Raw genomic sequence first — 16,088 nt, forward strand, 5'->3', positions numbered from 1 at the left:
TCCCTGTCATCAGTTTGAGGGTTAAAAAAAGAGAAGAAAAGCTGGATGAGAGTTAATGTTATGAATTGTGTATGTGTGTGTTGGGTAGGAGGATGGAATAAAACCTCTTTATTTCTGATACTGAAACCATTAATAGTTTCTATTTCATAATATTGTATTGCCTGGCAATTCCATTTACTGAGCGTTCCTAAGCTCAGTTCAGCTGAAGGGACACTGAAAGTAATGATTTTGACTTATTAAACTAACTACTTTTTATTATTGAAAATTTGGTTTGCTCTCAGTTTGGTGTAGTAATTGTATTTAAAACATTTTTATTATACTATTTACTTGTTTCAGAGCTGTCTGTTCAATTATGATGATTTTACACTTAGTTACCACACATAGTTATGAAATGTTCATTGTTTTTTTGGGGAGCCACTGCAATGTTTCACTTTGAACTCATTTATCTACTGCAAGAACATAGGCAAAGCCAAAAATAAATCTTTCTTCACTGTTTTCCTTAACCTCTTGATCAAGCCTGATTTGAAGGAATCCTGATGAGAACAGAGGATTTGCCTCAAGAAAGCTATGAATTCAACTTAACTTTTCAATCAAAATACATTCTACAAGTTTTCAGAGTCTTTCAAAGAGAGAGACTTCTTCACTTACTGTCCAGACAACTCAGTAGTTAGCATCAAACCTTAATCATACAGAGAAACAGCAGCTGAGAGAAACATTTTATTCTGTTCAATTCCTCATTGTACTCAAAAAGAATGCAATACCTAAGAACAATGTGGAACAGCTGGGGGTGTGGATCTTCTGAAAGAGTGAACTAAAAACATAGAGCACATTACTTGAAATAAAATCACCATTAAGTAAGTGAGGAGCATGCTGTCTTCTCCCATAGCAAAACTGAGGGGAAAGAAACCTTGAAAACTCTCTTCAGATGCTCTCTCTATAGTTTCCAATTAATTTTCCTCTTAGAGAGTCTAACTACAAGAGACTAATGTGAGATCATCAACATCCAACATGTGAAGAAATTAAGTTTCCCTTTATGGAAAATCCAATAGAGTTCAATAGCAAATAATTTTTCTAGTGACTTTTACTTAAGTGCCTACGGAATACAACAGATCAGTTATATGCCTGTTGTGGAGTTCTCCAGGCTAGTTTAAAATTACCATAAAATCCCTTCCTAGTGAAATTTTACAAAACACATTAGCAGGTGAGATTGTTACGGATGCACTACCATTAATAAGATTATGTTAAACAGGAGGATTTGGCCCATGTGTGTTTAGAGTAATTTGATAATGAACCACTGCAATTTTCTGTTGGTTTTAACAGCTGTTAAATTCTGCATCACTTTCCCATATTGATCTTACATGCTCTGTTGTTTTCTCTGGTTTTTTAATGGGGAGCCACACCCTTCACCATATGGTCCAGCCACTATCCACAGTTTTCTCTCCTTATTTCACCATAATGTAACACTCTCCTCTTCTGGGAACTAGATGACACAGTGACATGCGAATGTTGCTCACAGTGCAACATGAATTTCTGCTGATTTTTCTGGCACAGCAGAGCAGGAGCTGACCAGGGCAGCCTCCTGCATAAAACATCTGCTCTGAAGCCTTGTTTGCCTTCCAAAATCCTCCATAGTTGTAAAGACCAACCTGCACAGAACTGGCACAGAAACACTCTGGGTTCCCAGCAGAGGCAAAATCTTCACTGGTATTTCCAGTGAATATTTCAAACTACTTCGCTGAACTTTGAATACTCTGGGTGCTCCTTGTTGAGCACATCCCATGTCAAGCTACAGTCATCTGAATACCCACTTGGAAGATGTCTGAAGCAAGCGATTAAGAAAAGCAAACCCATATATGCCATCCAGCAACCTAAAAATGTGGCATTTCTGGTAAGGTCCTTATTCACAGAAAGAATTTTGCAAGGATTCACCAACCATTAAAAATCATATCCATGGAGGAACCTCATTACTCTTAATCTCATCTCATTTTACATGTTCAGAAAGAGACATAAAATGTCTAGCATTCATACTTTTTAAACTATGAGCCTGACTCTGCACAAGTTAATTGGGCAAAAGACCTGTTGTCACTTTACACTAAGAGGCTGGGAATTGGGTGTGTTCTGATTTTTACAAGTCTTGTTTCCTTTAGCTGCACTAAGTACAGCTATGAGCTGATAAAAAAATCTCCCCGCTTTCAACCACATTTTCGGAGTTTGATGAATTCCCCTGAAGTGGTTAAAAGAAAGATCTTACTTTTCTCTGTGTAGGAGTAATTACTTTGCCAGGCATTCAATAATCTTGTCTTGACAAATATCATATTTGCAGTTTGATGAGATTTCAGTATTGCTATAAGATTAAAGAAGTCAACACTTATTTTATATTAAGATGTGCCTGCACTCAACATTTTGGTTTTTATTTGTGGTGAAATATATCTCCACAGGTAAAAGCATCTCCTCTGATGTTAAAGTAGGAAAGGGGAAAAAGGAGTACAAGCACTCCTAAGGTTACAGGCTTAAAGTGCCTCGTGGACATCAAAACTATCTCATACCTTCCTTGGGGCAAAACCCCCTAGTATTTCCCAGACAGCTGCCAAAGTCCTCAGCTCTGCCATTCGCGCTGTTTCTTGGCAATGTAAAACTCTGCTGCACTTTGAACTTTTGAAATAGTGGCGAGAACAAGCTGAACTGAATCTAATAGTAACAACTGGAATCAGGGAATGTTGCATATATACTGCATACATGTTCAATGTTCTGGTGTAGGAAGGTAGTGAACGGGGATGAGCTCAACAAGGTGCCATTGCACCACTACAGTACCCCAGCTCCTGAGAGGTGTGTATAACAGAATGCTGTTCCTACAATCACATGGCTCTGGGAAGATAGGACAGTAGAAAATATATACTATACAATGTGGGGCTCAGCACACAAAGTAGCATCAAATTCTGAACATCCCAACTGACAGGGGCAGTTGCTGCCAGGGAAGGAGACCCAAATGCCCTTCCCCCATACAGGCCAGGTGTCTCACAAACATATTTCACATGTGATTAGGAAGGAGGAGTAGAGGTAACATTTTCACTTGAACTAACATCAAATCTTTGATAAAGACCTACTTTACAAAGGGGTTGGAAGGAGTTGTAGAAGTTCTCTACAACCTGTGGGAATTGTTCAGATAAGGATTTTAAAAGGCACAGCTCCATGGAGACTTCACCAAGAATTCCTGACTGGAAAATCCACCACACTCTACTGCTGCAGCTGACAAAAAGCAGCCAGTGAAAAAAAATATGTCTTTTCCCACCAATAAGGGTAATAATTCCCTTCCCCAAGCCCATGTGAGTAGCCCACAATTGTTAACTAGTCTAGGCAAAACAAGTAAGGTTGTGTCTCTGTTTTCAGAAAATCTGACAGCATGAAGAATTGAGATTGACATTAAAGTTCCACAAAAACAGCCTAAAAAACTTGGTGGGAGAGAAAAAATCAGGAGAATAGTTTATTGGAATGAGTAGTGAGTGAGAAAGGGAACAGGGTGTCAGGTAAAAGAAATGAGGGTGGGGTTTCAAGCCATGAAGACACTTCAGAGTCTGTAGAGTAAAACGAGCAGCAATGAAGGACAGAAGAGCTGGGTGTCATTTTGGCAGAGGGCTAAATGAAAAAGGACTACAGTGCATGATTTAACTGAAGTTAGGCAGTGCAGACTTGGAAATCAAAGACAGGGAAAGGAAATGGATGAATGAAAAACAATTTTGTAAAAACCCATGAATACAAAACTTCTAGTAACTGATGCCTTAGCTAGTACCAGTATCTAGAAAATAGGATTTTAGTGTTGCTTCTTCCAGAACTTTTATTGTATGAAAATCTGGTCTGTATTTTTCAAAAGCCTAAATATAGGATGGGAAAATATTCTCTGTCAGAGAGCCTTTTTTGATTAATGAAGAAACGCAAGTGTAAAATAAACCGCTCAGTATTGTGGAAATATTTGTGAAGTATCTGAAGCACACAGTAAAGACCAAACTTATATCTGCTTACAGTTCAAACCCACAACAAAGTTGGTGGCAGTTCTGAACACCTCAAAATGTATGTAGTGATTGAACATAATGTAATGATCAAATGTCAGCCTTAGCTATTCTGAAATGGGTATTCCCCACAAATCCTGACTATGTTCAGTCTCTGATCTCATTTCCTGACAGAGGAAGAAGTGCCATGATATGATTGAGGGCCTCTTTGTGGAAATGGGGTTAGGGGTCTTGGCAAATCAAGGTACATCCATCTGGTTTACCCCCCTGACACATGCTTGGGTACCCAGAAATTATTTGTACCAGTTGAGTTTCTCTAATTGCTTTCAGATCCAGGATAAGTTTGTTTCACTAAAATTTATCTGTCCCCAGCAATTACTTTGTTTGGTGCAGAACTCACTTCTGTTTTAGATTTTCAGGGAAAGTAAGAAAGAAAATATATATTAGGTCTCAGATCCTTTGGTCATAAAATTACCCTAAGTATACATTCAGTTTAAACTGACAGAAAGGAAAGAAGAAACTTTTCCTTGACACAGATGAAGGTTTTCCCTTGTAATCTAACAACTAGAAATTGAACGGATGTGTGGTTAATTTTAGAACCCAAATCAAATACAGAACCAAAACCAGTGTCTTAGAGTCCTTTCATTATCTGGAAAAAAAAAAAAAAAAAAAGGCAGAAAAAAACCAGCTGCCATAAACAAGTAATTATTTTCATTTTAATGCCACACTTCCTGACCTGACAGCAATTCTCCTAGTTGCATTCTGTCCTTTCACTTATCTGGTTAGAAAGAAAAGCATAAATCATGTTAAAGCAATTGCACATGCAAAGGAATCCCCTGGAAACAATATACCTTCACGCTGAAACAACTAAAGGCTCTCCGCAGCCTTAACTCCGGTGATATCTAGAGGGTGGAAATCAGTGTTAAAACTCAAGGAATCGCATGTTGCCGTCGAAGAAATAAGCACGCGGATTTTCATCTCACCTACTTAGAGCTATTTTGCAGGGTTTACAGCGTAGCCCGCTCCCACAGTTCAGGGCGTCCGCAGGACGTCCCAGCCCTGATGCTCTGAGAGGTCAGCGGGGCGCGGGAGGAGTGGGGGGCCGGGGAAAGCGGGAAGCAAAGGGGCGCGGAGGGCCGGATTCAGGGGCGAGCGGCTGGGGCCCCCGGCGGGAAGCCCGCGGGCTGGGGCTGAGCGCCCCGCGGTGTCTGCCGGCGCGGCTGAGGCTCCGCGCCTCCCGCCCGCGGCGACGCCGACCCGGGAGCGCGGCGGGCGGGGGCGGCGCAGGGCTCCGGGCGCGGCGGGTGGGGAGCGGTGCCCAGCGCAGCCCCCGCAGCGCCCCGCGGCCGGGACGGGGGGATTACCGCCGGCGGCAGCGGCGGGGGGCCTCGGCGCGGGGACGGGGAGAGGGGGGATTAATGTATTAGCGCCGCTTGCTCCTGCTCCCGGCTGGATCGGCTCCTAGACAGGGATTAGCGCAGCCAGCGACCACCGAGGCGGGATTGAGACGGTGGTAAAGCGGAAAGGCGATAAGCGGATGGCCACGCCGCCCACCTGCGGCCTCAGTCTCCGCTCCCCCAGGGGACGCGCGGGATGCGCCCAAGGGGGTACAGCCCGCCCCAGCCCCACGCGCGGGGCTTCGCTGCCGCCCCGAGCCCCGCCGCAGCCCCGGATGCCGCGGAGAAGCGGCGAGTCCTTCGGGGGCTGCCCCCGTCCCGCACCGTGCTCTCGCCGCTGCCGCGGCCGGCGCAGCATACTCCGGCCGCCCGCGGGCGTCCCGCGCCCCTCGCCGCCTTTCCGCGCCCTGCCGGAGCGGAACCACAGCGATGGTTGGAGGCGGCGACAGCTCCGAGGGGACGGGCGAGAGACGGGCGAGGGCCGGGGGCGGCCGGTCCCCTCCGCGGACACCTGCTCGACATAAGCCCGGTGACGCTCGGTAGCAGCCCCGAGGTGTCGCCGGCAGCAGCGCCGCCGACAGCGACCGCCGGAGCGCGGCTGCCCCCCGGGGGTCCCTCACGCCTCGCCCGGCGCCGCCGCGACCCCGCCCCGGCCCCGCCCCCCGCAGGGCGGTGCTGCCGCTCGTGCCCCGCCCGCGGCGGGAGGGGCGGGGCGGGGCGGGGAGCGGGGCGCGCCCGCCCGCCCGCCGCGCTCCAGTCCCGGCTTTGTCTCCGCCTCCGCCGGCGGAGCCGCGTCCCGGGGGCAGCGGGCGGGCGGCGGGAGACGGAGAGGCAGCGGCGGGAGAGCAGCGGGACACAGGGACAGAGAGAGAGGCAGCGGCTCCCACGTCCTCGCCGCGCACAGTCCAATGCCCGGCAGCTCGAGGCGAGCAGCGACTACGCTTTCCTGCCGTGGCACAGCGAGTGCCTCCAGCCTCGGAGTTCTCCTGAAGCAGCCGTCACACCGGGAGCACTTTTGGTAGAGAGGGACCAGGAGACCCCGAAATGACTTACCTCCCAAGGCGCGACTGAAGGGGACTTACTGGAGTGGAACCGTAGTGGAATTTGGGTCTGGAGAGGAGTTGCTAACGCTTTTTTTTTTTTTTTTTTCTTTTTCTTTTTTTTAAATTCTTCTCCCTGATCACTCCCCTCTTCGCCCATCATTGGAAATGAACAAATTGCTTTTGCAATTCAGAAAGTAGAAATATTAAATATACCATCCCCTGGGAAGTACTCATGTAGTAATGACAAAGGATTGCAAAGGAGAGAGTGGCTCCAGTTTCCCAGAGAGATCCCCTAAAATGGATTACTAAATGGGACACTACATCAGCTAGTTGTCCTCTAGCTGCCCAGATACATGCACCGAAAAGGTACAGTACCCCCCTGTCCGTACCCCTACCTTATGTTCTGCGATTGCTCGGAAGGGAAGACTCCCGAATCGCCCGGCAGGCTCGGAAGGAGCGAGGGTGGTGTGTGGTTTGAGGCAGGCTGCTGCCTTCTGTCTCGACATCGTTTACAGCGCCTAGGGAGGAGGAGAGCCGCCCGCAAGTGCACACGCTGCGCTTGCTGTTGTCACTTTCCCGGCATCTCGTGGCTTCGTCTTTCTTTTCGTTTTTTTCATTTTCCCCCTCTTTTTCTTCTCCCCCCCCCCCCCTTCCCCCAATTGCCTAACATGTTATCCTCCCTCCTCCAGCCCTTGGCACGGCTTGCATGCGCCGTGCTGGGGCTCCTCGCCTCCCATCCCCGAACCCAGCTGGCAGGGGGTCGCGCCCGCCGGGACACCGTGGGGAGCTGGGCGGCCGCGGGACGCCGCGGCCGGGGCCGAGGCCGCCGGGCGCGTACCCCGGCGCCGCCGGGCATCGTGTGGGGCTGGGTGGTGGGGTCTTTGTTACAAGAACTATGTGGGCGCTCCGTGTAGAGGCGTAACCCCGTCGTCTCTGCTGTTCCCGCGGTGTAGTTGGGTCGCGGCCCATGTATTTATTTGTTGTTTTTCTCCAAGGCTGGCGCTGCTTTTTTAGGAGAAGTGGCCGGGAATCGAGGAACTTCTTCCGTGGAGCAGCCCTAGGCGCTGCCGGGGGCTTTGTTCGCGATCATGGGCTGCGGCCGCGGGCTCACCTCCCTGCCCGCTCCCCACGAACAGTAGCCGCCTTCCTCTCCGCCCTGGCCCCGGCAAAGGTGGGCTGCCGGCCGCCGTCCCCCAGTCCCGCGAAGGGTGGCTCTGGAGTAGGGATGCTCCCCGCCCCTTTCTGCCTGGCGCCTCAAGCCTCTTTCCCCCGCAGGTCGGTGGCTCTGCCAAGCCGCTTCTCCTTGGCTGGGGAGCGTAAGCAGACGGGCTGGGGAAGGCCGGACCCCTCCGGGGCGGCCCGGCGGGCGGGAAGCCGTGCGAGGCAGTCCATCTCTTCTCCCTCCGCCAAGCACTCTCCCTGTCGCTCCTTCAGCCCCTCACCGCCCTTGGGCCCTGGGCCAGACGGGAGAAACGGCGGAAAAGACAAAGTTTTTTTAATGGGGAGTAGCAGGACTGGTCTTCCAGGAGGGGCTGCGGGCTGGCGATGCGGCGCCCCGCAAACGCCCCGCGCCGCTGCGGACCGCTGGGGCCCGCGGGGAGGCCGGGCGGGGACCGGGAGCGGGGCTCCTTCGTGCCGCGGATGCTGAGGGGAGGGATGCCGAGGAGGGGACGGGATGATGCTGAGCAGGGAACAGGGTGATGCTGAGGGGAAGGTATGCTGAGCAGGGAAGGAATTTCACCCTGCACACACACACACACCCTGTCCCCGTATCTGCACAGGGAGGGAAGGCTCCCAGCTGAGGGCAGGGTGCGTTAGGAGGCTGTGCCTCCGTCTGCGGTGCGCTGGCGACACGGCGCCGAGGCAGGAGGGGCGGTGGCGGGGGTTCGGGCAGCCCCTGGGGCGGCCGAGGGTCAGCACCGCCCCTCGCTCCGCCGCCAGTGGGGGCGGTGAAAAGTTTGGGTCTCCATCACGCGTGAAAAAAGTACCTGCTTCTTGCGAGGGCTCGGCCGTCCTACCTCCCCTTTCTTCGTGCCTGACTGCCTGGCTTGTCCGCGGGAGGCGTTTCCGGGGGATGGACCGGACGGCGTGCGTCTGGCGGGGGAAGCGGGGCTGAGGCTGCAGCCCGGTCAGTTGCAGTGGAGATGCCCCTCTGCCCGTCGCCACCGCTTTTCTCCTGCCTGCCTCATCCCAGGGTGAGTGGCAAGGCGGTAACTGCTGGATTTTCTTTAGGCAAATGGCTCTGTCTTTTTCTAACCTTGACCGCTTGTTCAGGGGTAATTTGTTCTCCTGTTCCTCTACCGAGCTAATTGCTGCTTTTGAAGTTTGTAAACATGCACGTTTGTGCCAGCGTCTGTGCAGCACGGATGTTTAGCTGCTGCAGAAAATTATTTCACTGATAGAACAGGAAAAAATAAAGGCTTTAGTTAGCTGTGATAAATTGTAAAAGATTCTAATTCCTGGCGCTGCAAGCAAGGTGAATGCTTCATTTTCTGTAGGCGCACACACAGCATGCAGGTGTTGTAAATAACGAAGTGCTAAGTGTCCACAACCATTTTCTGTCACAGCCTGCACGAAGTGGCTTATTATTTGACATAGATTCAGCCAATTTGTTTTGTATTATCCAGCAACGATATTAATTACTAACTTAATCTGAAAGATAGTAGCTAAAGGTGTGATTTGTCCCACTGTCTTTGCAACAATTAATTCAGTGACTGCTTTTGGTGTGCATTCATCTAAGTTAGGTGTCATCAACTAAACCATTCTCATCCAAGTAATCTTTACTTGGTGATTAAATCCTTTGATGTCAGTATGACAAAGTCTGGTAGAGTCAGGTTCTTTTGATTCAAAATTCACTCAAAATTCATTGATATTTTGTAGCATTCCTCTCATGGTAAGATTTATGCAGCTGTTACCACGTTCAGGGTTTCTTTTGCTGTTTGTTTTCAGATTAGAAAAGCAAAATGATCTTCCTGTGGTTAGCTTTTTTTTTTTTTTTTTTTAATGAGATTGTTCTGGTGTACTGTGATGAATATTGTGATTATGTATTGTGATTTGCTCCAGCAAATCTCTTTCTTTGTGGAATTGCCTTGAACATGGTTGAAAGCAAGTACGTGATTCAGTAGGATGGAGAAGGTTTGTCACTATAAGAGAAGTATAGTTGCCAAGGTGTTTCACTGTCTAGGGTATCCTTTTATGTAATAGGAGCCTGGTTTTAATATGGTAGCTTCTCATAAGTTACAGGACAGAGAGAACTAGCTCTCTTTAAAGCCAAATAATTTCATATACATAAAAAAGTTGGTTTCCGTTCTCCACCACTCTTCACTAGAGAAAATCTCTGGCATTCATGGAAGCTTAGTACAGGAGCAACATGGCCAGATGAGATATCTGTCTAAATGCTAAACAAAATTTAAAATAGTAAGTAATACTGTAATGTATATTTGCAACATTCACTTTTCATGTACTAGGCATCAAATGCTTGAAGCACGGGTGAATGCTTTCAGGGGCTACAAATTATGTAGTCACAGATGTTCTATGTGTTCTCAATTAGTCTACTTGAAAACTGTGTGTTCTTACTTAATAGCAAACCAGCCTTATCAACTGAACTCATACTACTTGAACCAAAAAATACTTGAACACTGACATCTATGAGGAAAATGGCTAGTTAACATTTCTAGCTGCTTGAAGATGGAAATGAAATTAGCCATAGTCACTGCTCTATGTTTGTAAATAGAAGATTGCAGTTACCCGTGTTTAAGACTGAAGGAGGTGGATCAGGCTAAGAATGAGGAGTTGCCTTCATTAAATTTTTGAAAAGAATTTTAAAAATGAAAAAGAAAAAGGGAAGCACAGGGATCAAATTAATGACCTGTGATAAATCTAGACTAGAATTGTTTGCATTAGAAAGGAAGTAGGTGATTGTGAACTTGCTTGTGCATGTTTTGTGAAGGGAAGAGGAAATTTGTCATCTTGTTTTGAAGAGTCATACATAAATACACATGAAAGGAGCTCACATGGTTTACAGCAGGGGCGACATAAAATGTTTCAGGATTAAATTGACCTGAGCTAATACATGTCTCACATCCAACTTGTTTGCAAGAACACATTGTTATACTACCAAAACAAATGTTCTGTGTGTAGTACCTGATTCCCATATGCTATAGCAGAGTGCTGAAAACAAACAAGCCAGTAAATTCTGGAAAACAACATTGAAATTATATTAGATGCAGCATACACTAGAGAAGTTGAACCATACCAAACCAGAAGTTTTCACTATCCTAATTTGACACAGATGCTGCAATATTTGACCTCCAACTATTCACTTATTGATGAAGTAAATCTTTAGCCTTCATCTTTTGCAGCCTCACTCACCCCGGTGAGCTTTACTGACCCAGGAAAGCCTTGGCTGCCAGAGTAATTTTCTGAGAGTAATGCATTTGGTGACGTACTACTTAAATAGGGACTTTTTTTTGTGTTTAAGCCCCAAACTGAAAATACTGTTCTCTGCTGGGAATCAATGCTTGTTAAGGGCCTGAAGCTATCCTGTGAGTACATTTGGTCTGGATGGATCCTTAATGTTAAGTCAGACCTACATCTGTGTGTCATGGAGCAAGTCACATCCAACAAATTGTGACAAGTCTTGTTTGAAAGGACAACAGAAAAATAAGAGTATTAAGCAATGCTTTTTACTGGTGACCATTTAAACATTTTATGCTCGTGAATTCTGAGCATCAGGATTATTCTGAGGTGGGGAAGACATTTTGGCAGTAAGATAGAGTCAGTAGCACAGAGTCTGACTGCTGATCAACAGTGTACAGCAACCATGAACAGGATTCTAACGCAGAAACAAGCTGCTGGGGGAAAGCCCGGACCTGAACCTGACAGGTCTCTAAAGGAATATTTTTGGGTTTGGCCTGTTGCATCAGTCCTCTGAGTGAGGAACAGCTTAGATGTGCTTAGGGTCTGTGAAGATAAAAGTGGACTACTCCAGTTCAAGCACAAACCTGGCAGAGCAAAGTTTGTATATCTCTATTTTCTTTATGTGCTGTGTTACCCATGGCCATGGAAATAACCGAGTGCTTGTGTTTCTGCACTGTTAAGAGATCTTTAGTTATCCATGGTGATGGATGATTTGGTTTTGGGTCTTGATTCCAACATGTCAATATGGCAGCACATCTCCAAGACACAGCTTTAGGTTTTAAAGGGAAGAGTGCCACCTACTGTGTTACAATTTTAGGTATTGCAGCTCCTGTGTGTCTTGTGGAGTTCCCAAGCTTCTAGTTTGCCTATTTCGTCTTAGCCTCTGGAAGATGTGAAAGGATTCAAAATTAAATGTGGTATGGGAATGGAGGGAGAAAAAAAATAGAAAAGAAGTACAAAATCAGGTATTCTGGAAGTCTTAGGAGGGGTTCTCTGAAAGACAGGCATACATAGAGACATTTGCAGTTTTTGTCATTTCTTATAAAGGCTGCTAGCACTGGAAATAGGGAAGGGGATAAGAGATCAATGCTTCCCCCCATAAAATAATCATGTTCTCAGCTTTCATGCAGCAGATGAACATTAATGAGGCTGCCAGCCTTATGCCTTCTGAAATCTAAAGTTTAACTCTGGCTATAGTTAAAAAAAAAAGTAGAACTCACTTAAAAAAAAAAAAAAAACAAAAAAACAAAACCCAAAAACCCCCAGCTTTCAGAAAAGGAAGGTGAGAAAAACCCTGGATGAATTTTCCTGTAATTTGCTGCAAAATCTTGTGAAGTCTTTTCTAGATGCTACTGTAGTTATTTATCAGCCCAAAGGAAGGGTGTAATATGCTTGATGTGAATACAGAGTTATTTTTGAAAGAAAAAAATTTTTCCCCAAGCCCCAAATTGTTTCTTTAGTGGCTGAAAAAGAGATGTAAAATGAGGAAGATAAACCAGCTATTAACAGAGCTGCCAGTTGCTGTATCTTTAGAGTGAAGACATATGGTAATTCACTACATTCAGTGATGACCTTTCCTTTAAAAGTATTGTTAATAATAGGCACTTCTATGAGTATTTATATTACATACTTGAAATGTATAGATCATGGACTACTCCATGCCATTTTTGTTGGTGGTGGGATTTTGGTTTGTTGTTTTGGTTTTCTTTAGCTACTGAGGAAAACTGCTACTGAGGAACTTTCCACAGCTGTACACTTTTGCAATATGTCTGCAGTTCTGAAGCTAAAGAGTTTCCAGGGGCAGATGCACAGCATTGCTGCACCTATGTGACAGGGCAGAGTGGGTGCTGTCCTCAGGAGAGGCCTTTGGTGTCATCACCCTCATCCTTCCCAGGTAGAGCCATGCCTTGACTGCAGCATTATACCACTGCCATGAGGCAGGCCAAAAAAAAAAAAAAAGCATTCTTATATTTTTATGATCTCTGTAACCAGTTGCCTTCAGTGAAAACTTAATGATTATGAAAATGGAAATAAATAAACAATATTTTTGTTATGCACCTCAGTCTGAGAACATCTTGTTGAATGAAGACCACTCTACTAGTATTTTTACTGGCAGTAATAGCAGAAGTTTCATTATGTGCTTAGAAAGAAAGGGTATTCCTTTCTGTCATTGATTTTGCAATGACCCTGAGAGACTCAGGGATCTTCTAATAGTGAAAATGTGTAGCGTATATAATAGATATGGTCAGGTGTTCCACTCCAGCAGATGGAAAAGTACTCTCCCACAGGAACTGGGAGTGTTGGGACACAATGGGAAAAACTGCATCCAACTATATTCCTGACTGCAGCAAACATTATTGGTACTTTCCTATCTATGGCTGCTCAGTTTCACTCAGATGTTCTATATATTGAGTATTCCTCATATGGCTTTTATAGTTGAATAGAAAATTTCCTATGTTGCTTCCTTCACCATTGTTCGTCAACATTTATCCATTACTTGCTCTTGAGGCAGCCATTCATTGAAATGTTAATGAGATTTTGAACAGTTTATAGTTCCATAGGGGTTTTTTGTTTGGTTTTTTTGTGGGGTTGGGGTTTTTTTTCTGCAAGAAAAAAATGTGTTTTTGTTGATGCCTTTCAAAATCTACTTTTTATTGGTAGATTGAGATGGATTCTATGCTAATTTCTCCTGCATTCCTGAATTATGGCCTAGCAAGGCACTGTCGCTGGGATCTTCATCTATTAATCATGGAAGCTGCTTTCTTATTCGGTTGCCATAGTTTCAGTGCCTCAGATAGTGTTGGGGTGCCTTGGGAAAGGCTTACGATACATTCGGACTTGCAAGCCTTGCAGTTATTTTGGCAGGAGAAGAGCTCTGAAGGAACAGAGAACAACATCCAATATTATTCAGAGTTGGATTAAAAGCAGAAACTTCTGGATATGTCTCTCTGGACCTCGTTATGTGAATGTCCAGCTGATATTTACTCCCAAGATTTGCCTTTTGTTTTGTCTTGCTGGTAAAATCTTACACTTCAGAGACTAATGGCTACCTTTATCCATTGCAAGAACAAAATAGGCTTTTCATTAGTTTTTCTGATAAATGGTTGGGTAAATTAGGGCATTTAGGGTTTCTTAAGCAGTCCAGGTAATTTGTTTTACATTCCCTTTCAACCTAGCTACATATGGTATGATATCATGTTTGAGATTGGGTTAATGTTTATTGCTACCTTAAATTTAATAAGACAATAAGAACCTTTTTGTTAGCTGCAGAACAGCTCAAATTACGAAGTAGAAAATGGGAAATTATTTTTTTCAGACAGAACTCAAGCTCTTTTAGTGCTATGTTGGCACTGGCAGTATTTTTTCAATGATGTTTCAATGCTTTTTCATAAACCCAGCATTAAAACATACATACTTTCAGAAATGCAGAGCTGTGAGAAGTTAGAAATAGCTTTTTTGATGAATGAGAAAAATGGTAAAGTAGTGTATATGTCAGATAGGAAAGTAGCTGGAAGACTGACTTGTCAATGTAATGCTCAATATTAATTGATTTGTCTGTTATGCATAATATAAAATAATGCGAAAATGTATTTCAGTAAGCAAATCATGGTTTCCTTTATCTTTTCCCATTGAGAAAAAAATCTTCCTCACTTCTGTGTGAGTGATAGTAACCACATGTTTCATCAGATATTTAAATACCGATTCTTTTGCATTTTAATGTCTCCAGAATGATGTGGTATCCCTTCAGTTCTAAGGAAGCAATTTGAGTCTAGCACAGATAAACTTCCTATGTATCTTGTTTACAAAAAAAAAAATCCAGTCTTGACTATTCAAATCAAAGTATAATGTTAAAAATATGTGTAGTTGAGATCAAAGAATTCTGTATCATTGGAATTAATCAGGAAAATAGCCACTTTTTTTGCTTTCAGATGGTTAGTTTGCACTCAAAGATTAGTTTTAAAGCTTCACCTTGGGACTTTACTACCCATTCTTGTCAATTTTCTTTGTGACATCAACAAGCAGATTGAGAACATGTGCCTATAATAGGTAATCCTCAGGAATTCTATGAATTTAACAAATTAAAGTCCAAAATTTTTACATTAATTTTAAAGTTTCATTTCGTGGTAGATGCACACTAAATCTGTATTTGTAATTTTATACTTTCACATTCTATGGAATTTTCTGGTTTATAATCTTCTGGATCTGTGTTGTATACACATATGTTGCATAAAATTAATCCCAGTCTTTTTGCTGGTAAAATCACAATGTGTATGTCTCTATTAGACTGACAGAATAATATGCCCCTGTAATTTTGTGTTTCCTTTTGGAAGGAAGGTGGTGATTGAGTAAGAAAATTGTAACAGTGAGGAAATATCTTGGGTCAAAACCTGTAGATGTATAAATTCCATTGTCTTTTTTTTTCCTCAGAATTTATTATATTCCATTTAGTTTCAGGTTAGGTGTAGAATCCCCTGGCACAGAAATTAATTTAAGCAGTTCTATAAGGAACATTGTACCTTCTTTAACACTGGTGGGGTGTGGTTTTTTGCTTGCTATTTATTTTTTGCCTCCAAAAAACAGAGAAGTGAGTAATTAGTCAGTACTCAGTATAAAAGACCAGTCTGGTTCCTGTTGGAGGGTTAAAAGGAATTTCTACTCAACACCCATCAACAAGCCCTTACTTCATTTAGAGTTCAGTATACAATGACAAAATCATTTAGGTTGGAAAGGTCCTTGAAGATCATTGAGTCCAACCCTTAATCTAACACTGCTGAGTCCACCACTAAACCAGGTACCTAAATGCTACATCTACACATCTTTTATATACCTCTGTGTATCTTTTAAATACCTGAGTTGGTGACTCAGCCACTTCCCTGGGAATATTTTTCTTTCAGTTTATTTATGGTTGATAATAAAGATTCTTCTGCATCCCCGAACAGCTGAATTTTAGCATCAAATGTACTGATCTTATCAAGAAAAGAAAATAATAATTTCTGGGAAAGTAATGGTTGCGTTTGTGTCTTTTAAGCAATGTCACAGCATTTCCTTTGCAAGTCTCACACATGTTCGATGGCATCTTACCACCTGAACATTCCTGGAAGGTTGATGCTTGTCTTGGGCTGTGTGTTTATGAACAGAGCTGAGAGCAGAGAACTGTGCCCTGTTCAGCCTCAAAGCTCCCCCAGTGCCTGCAGCTGGTCAGCGGGTGTAGGCGGAGCACACCC

This window comes from Coloeus monedula (assembly GCF_965178545.1).
Source record: "Coloeus monedula genome assembly, chromosome: Z".
Lineage (NCBI taxonomy): Eukaryota > Metazoa > Chordata > Aves > Passeriformes > Corvidae > Coloeus > Coloeus monedula.